This window comes from Heptranchias perlo, unplaced genomic scaffold, assembly GCF_035084215.1.
Source record: "Heptranchias perlo isolate sHepPer1 unplaced genomic scaffold, sHepPer1.hap1 HAP1_SCAFFOLD_475, whole genome shotgun sequence".
Taxonomy (NCBI): Eukaryota; Metazoa; Chordata; class Chondrichthyes; order Hexanchiformes; family Hexanchidae; genus Heptranchias; species Heptranchias perlo.
This window is the reverse complement of record NW_027139490.1, coordinates 12,501-17,500: the sequence shown is the minus strand read 5'-3', so window position 1 is coordinate 17,500 and position 5,000 is coordinate 12,501.

Genomic DNA, 5,000 nt, shown 5'->3' with positions numbered 1-5,000 from the left:
TCTCCACTTGCCCCGTTGTTTCCCATTGAGTGATATGGTGAGAATGTAGGTTGTTGGGGTGCAGTGATATGGGGTTTGATAGTCTGGGATCTCTCCTCTCCTCTCACTCTCTATCTCTGTCTATCTCGCTCTGTTTCTCTCACCAGCTCTCAATTCCAGTACGGGAATCTCTTGGTCTCCTTCCCCTCGACCTCTCTATCTCTGTCTAACTTCTTTATATCGTCTATCTCTGTCTGTCATCTCTCACTATCACTATTTCTCTCTTTCTGCCTCACTCCCTCTCTGACTCCCTCTCCATCTCTCCCTCCCTCTCTCCCTCCCTCTCTCCCTCCCTCTTTCACTCCCCCTCACTCCGTCCCTCTCTCCCCCTCGCTCCTTCCCTCTCTCTCTCTGTCCCTCTCCCCTCCCTCTCTCTCTCCCTCTCCCCTCCCTCTCTCTCTCCCCTCCCTCTCTCTCTCCCCTCCCTCTCTCTCTCCCCTCCCTCTCTCTCTCCCCTCCCTCTTTCTCTCTCTCTGACCCTCTACCCTCCCTCTCTCTCCCTCTCTCTCTCTCTCTGTCCCCCTCCCTTCCCTCTCTCTCTGTCCCCCTCCCCTCCCTCTCTCTCTGTCCCCCTCCCCTCCCTCTCTCTCTGTCCCCCTCCCCTCCCTCTCTCTCTGTCCCCCCTCCCCCTCTGTCCCCCTCCCCTCCCTCTCTCTCTGTCCCCCCTCCCCTCCCTCTCTCTCTGTCCCCCCTCCCCTCCCCTCCCTCTCTCTCTGTCCCCCCTCCCTCTCTCTCTGTCCCCCCTCCCTCTCTCTCTGTCCCCCCTCCCCTCCCTCTCTCTGTCCCCCCCTCCCCTCCCTCTCTCTCTGTCCCCCCCTCCCCTCCCTCTCTCTCTGTCCCCCCCTCCCCTCCCTCTCTCTCTGTCCCCCCTCCCTCTCTCTCTGTCCCCCCTCCCCTCCCTCTCTCTCTGTCCCCCCTCCCCTCCCTCTCTCTCTGTCCCACCTCCCCTCCCTCTCTCTCTGTCCGCCCTCCCCTCCTTCTCTCTCTGTCCCCCCCTCCCCTCCCTCTCTCTGTCCCCCCTCCCCTCCCTCTCTCTGTCCCCCCTCCCCTCCCTCTCTCTGTCCCCCCTCCCCTCCCTCTCTCTGTCCCCCCTCCCCTCCCTCTCTCTGTCCCCCCTCCCCTCCCTCTCTCTGTCCCCCCTCCCCTCCCTCTCTCTGTCCCCCCTCCCCTCCCTCTCTCTGTCCCCCCTCCCCTCCCTCTCTCTGTCCCCCCTCCCCTCCCTCTCTCTGTCCCCCCTCCCCTCCCTCTCTCTGACCCCCCCTCCCCTCCCTCTCTCTGTCCCCCCCTCCCCTCCCTCTCTCTCTGTCCCCCCCTCCCCTCCCTCTCTCTCTGTCCCCCCCTCCCCTCCCTCTCTCTCTGTCCCTCTCCCCTCCCTCTCTCTCTCCCCTCCCTCTCTCTCTCCCCTCCCTCTCTCTCTCCCCTCCCTCTCTCTCTCCCCTCCCTCTCTCTCTCCCCTCCCTCTCTCTCTCCCCTCCCTCTCTCTCTCACTCTGACCCTCCACCCTCCCTCTCCCTCTCTCTCTGTCCCCCCTCCCCTCCCTCTCTCTCTGTCCCCCCTCCCCTCCCTCTCTCTCTGTCCCCCCTCCCCTCCCTCTCTCTCTGTCCCCCCTCCCCTCCCTCTCTCTCTGTCACCCCTCCCCTCCCTCTCTCTCTGTCACCCCTCCCCTCCCTCTCTCTCTGACCACCTCCCCTCCCTCTCTCTCTGTCCCCCTCCCCTCCCTCTCTCTCTGTCCCCCTCCCCTCCCTCCCTCTCTCTCTCTCCACACTCCCCTCCCTCTCTCTCTCCCCCCTCTCTCTCTCTCCCCCCTCCCCTCCCTCTCTCTCTCCCCTCCCCTCCCTCTCTCTCTCCCCCCTCCCTCTCTCTCTCTCTCTGACCCTCTATCCTCCCTCTCTCTCTCTGTCCCCCTCCCCTCCCTCTCTCTCTCTGTCCCCCTCCCCTCCCTCTCTCTCTCTGTCCCCCTCCCCTCCCTCTCTCTCTCTGTCCCCCTCCCCTCCCTCTCTCTCTCTGTCCCCCTCCCCTCCCTCTCTGTCCCCCTCCCCTCCCTCTCTGTCCCCCTCCCCTCCCTCTCTGTCCCCCTCCCCTCCCTCTCTGTCCCCTCCCCTCCCTCTCTGTCCCCCTCCCCTCCCTCTCTGTCCCCCTCCCCTCCCTCTCTGTCCCCCTCCCCTCCCTCTCTGTCCCCCTCCCCTCCCTCTCTCTCTCTGTCCCCCTCCCTCTCTCTCTGTGTCCCCCTCCCCTCCCTCTCTCTGTCCCCCTCCCCTCCCTCTCTCTGTCCCACTCCCCTCCCTCTCTCTCTGTCCCCCTCCCCTCCCTCTCTCTCTGTCCCCCCTCCCTCTCTCTCTGTCCCCCCTCCCTCTCTCTCTGTCCCCCCTCCCTCTCTCTCTGTCCCCCCTCCCTCTCTCTCTGACCCCCCTCCCTCTCTCTCTGTCCCCCCTCCCTCTCTCTCTGACCCCCCTCCCCTCCCTCTCTCTCTGTCCCCCCTCCCCTCCCTCTCTCTCTGTCCCCCTCCCCTCCCTCTCTCTCTGTCCCCCTCCCCTCCCTCTCTCTCTGTCCCCCTCCCCTCCCTCTCTCTCTGTCCCCCTCCCCTCCCTCTCTCTCTGTCCCCCTCCACTCCCTCTCTCTCTGTCCCCCCTCCCTCTCTCTCTGTCCCCCCTCCCCTCCCTCTCTCTCTGTCCCCCCTCCCCTCCCTCTCTCTCTGTCCCCCCTCCCCTCCCTCTCTCTCTGTCCCCCCTCCCCTCCCTCTCTCTCTGTCCCCCCTCCCCTCCCTCTCTCTCTGTCCCCCCTCCCCTCCCTCTCTCTCTGTCCCACCTCCCCTCCCTCTCTCTCTGTCCGCCCTCCCCTCCCTCTCTCTCTGTCCCCCCCCCTCCCCTCCCTCTCTCTGTCCCCCCCCCTCCCCTCCCTCTCTCACTGTCCCCCCCTCCCCTCCCTCTCTCTCTGTCCCCCCCCCTCCCCTCCCTCTCTCTCTGTCCCCCCCCTCCCTCTCTCTCTGTCCCCCCCCCTCCCCTCCCTCTCTCTCTGTCCCCCCCCCTCCCTCGCTCTCTGTCCCCCCCCTCCCTCTCTCTCTGTCCCCCCCTCCCTCCCTCTCTCTCTCCCCTCCCTCTCTCTCTCTCTCTGACCCTCTACCCTCCCTCTCCCTCTCTCTCTGTCCCTCTCCCCTCCGTCTCTCTCCCCTCCCTCTCTCTCTCCCCTCCCTCTCTCTCTCCCCTCCCTCTCTCTCTCTCTCTGACCCTCTACCCTCCCTCTCTCTCCCTCTCTCTCTCTCTCTCTGTCCCCCTCCCCTCCCTCTCTCTCTGTCCCCCTCCCCTCCCTCTCTCTCTGTCCCCCTCCCCTCCCTCTCTCTCTGTCCCTCTCCCCTCCCTCTCTCTCCCTCTCTCTCTGTCCCCCTCCCCTCCCTCTCTCTCTGTCCCCCACCCCTCCCTCTCTCTCTGTCCCCCTCCCCTCCCTCTCTCTCTGTCCCCCCTCCCCTCCCTCTCTCTCTGTCCCCCCTCCCCTCCCTCTCTCTCTGTCCCCCCTCCCCTCCCTCTCTCTCTGTCCCCCCTCCCCTCCCTCTCTCTCTGTACCCCTCCCCTCCCTCTCTCTCTGTCCCCCCTCCCCTCCCTCTCTCTCTGTCCCCCCTCCCCTCCCTCTCTCTCTGTCCCCCTCCCCTCCCTCTCTCTCTGTCCCCCTCCCCTCCCTCTCTCTCTCTGTCCCCCTCCCTCTCTCTCTCTGTCCCCCTCCCCTCCCTCTCTCTCTGTCCCCCTCCCCTCCCTCTCTCTCTGTCCCCCTCCCCTCCCTCTCTCTCTGTCTCCCTCCCCTCCCTCTCTCTCTGTCCCCCCTCCCTCTCTGTCCCCCCTCCCTCTCTCTCTGTCCCCCCTCCCTCTCTCTCTGTCCCCCTCCCCTCCCTCTCTCTCTGTCCCCCTCCCCTCCCTCTCTCTCTGTCCCCCTCCCCTCCCTCTCTCTCTGTCCCCCTCCCCTCCCTCTCTCTCTGTCCCCCTCCCCTCCCTCTCTCTCTGTCCCCCACCCCTCCCTCTCTCTCTGTCCCCCTCCCCTCCCTCTCTCTCTGTCCCCCCACCCCTCCCTCTCTCTCTGTCCCCCTCCCCTCCCTCTCTCTCTGTCCCCCCTCCCCTCCCTCTCTCTCTGTCCCCCCTCCCCTCCCTCTCTCTCTGTCCCCCCTCCCCTCCCTCTCTCTCTGTCCCCCCTCCCCTCCCTCTCTCTCTGTCCCCCTCCCCTCCCTCTCTCTCTCTGTCCCCCTCCCTCTCTCTCTCTGTCCCCCTCCCCTCCCTCTCTCTCTGTCCCCCTCCCCTCCCTCTCTCTCTGTCCCCCTCCCCTCCCACTCTCTCTGTCCCCCTCCCCTCCCTCTCTCTCTGTCCCCCCTCCCTCTCTCTCTGTCCCCCCTCCCTCTCCCTCTGTCCCCCCTCCCTCTCTCTCTGTCACCCCTCCCTCTCTCTCTGTCCCCCCTCCCTCTCTCTCTGTCCCCCCTCCCCTCCCTCTCTCTCTGTCCCCCCTCCCCTCCCTCTCTCTCTGTCCCCCCTCCCCTCCCTCTCTCTCTGTCCCACCTCCCCTCCCTCTCTCTCTGTCCGCCCTCCCCTCCCTCTCTCTCCGTCCCCCCCTCCCCTCCCTCTCTCTCTGTCCCCCCCTCCCCTCCCTCTCTCTGTCCCCCCTCCCCTCCCTCTCTCTGTCCCCCCTCCCCTCCCTCTCTCTGTCCCCCCTCCCCTCCCTCTCTCTGTCCCCCCTCCCCTCCCTCTCTCTGTCCTCCCCTCCCTCTCTCTGTCCCCCCCTCCCCTCCCTCTCTCTCTGTCCCTCTCCCCTCCCTCTCTCTCCCTCTCTCTCTGTCCCCCTCCCCTCTCTCTCTGTCCCCCTCCCCTCCCTCTCTCTCCCCCTCCCCTCCCTCTCTCTCCCCCTCCCCTCCCTCTCTCTCTGTCCCCCACCCCTCCCTCTCTCTCTGTCCCCCTCCCCTCCCTCTCTCTCTGTCCCCCCTCCCCTCC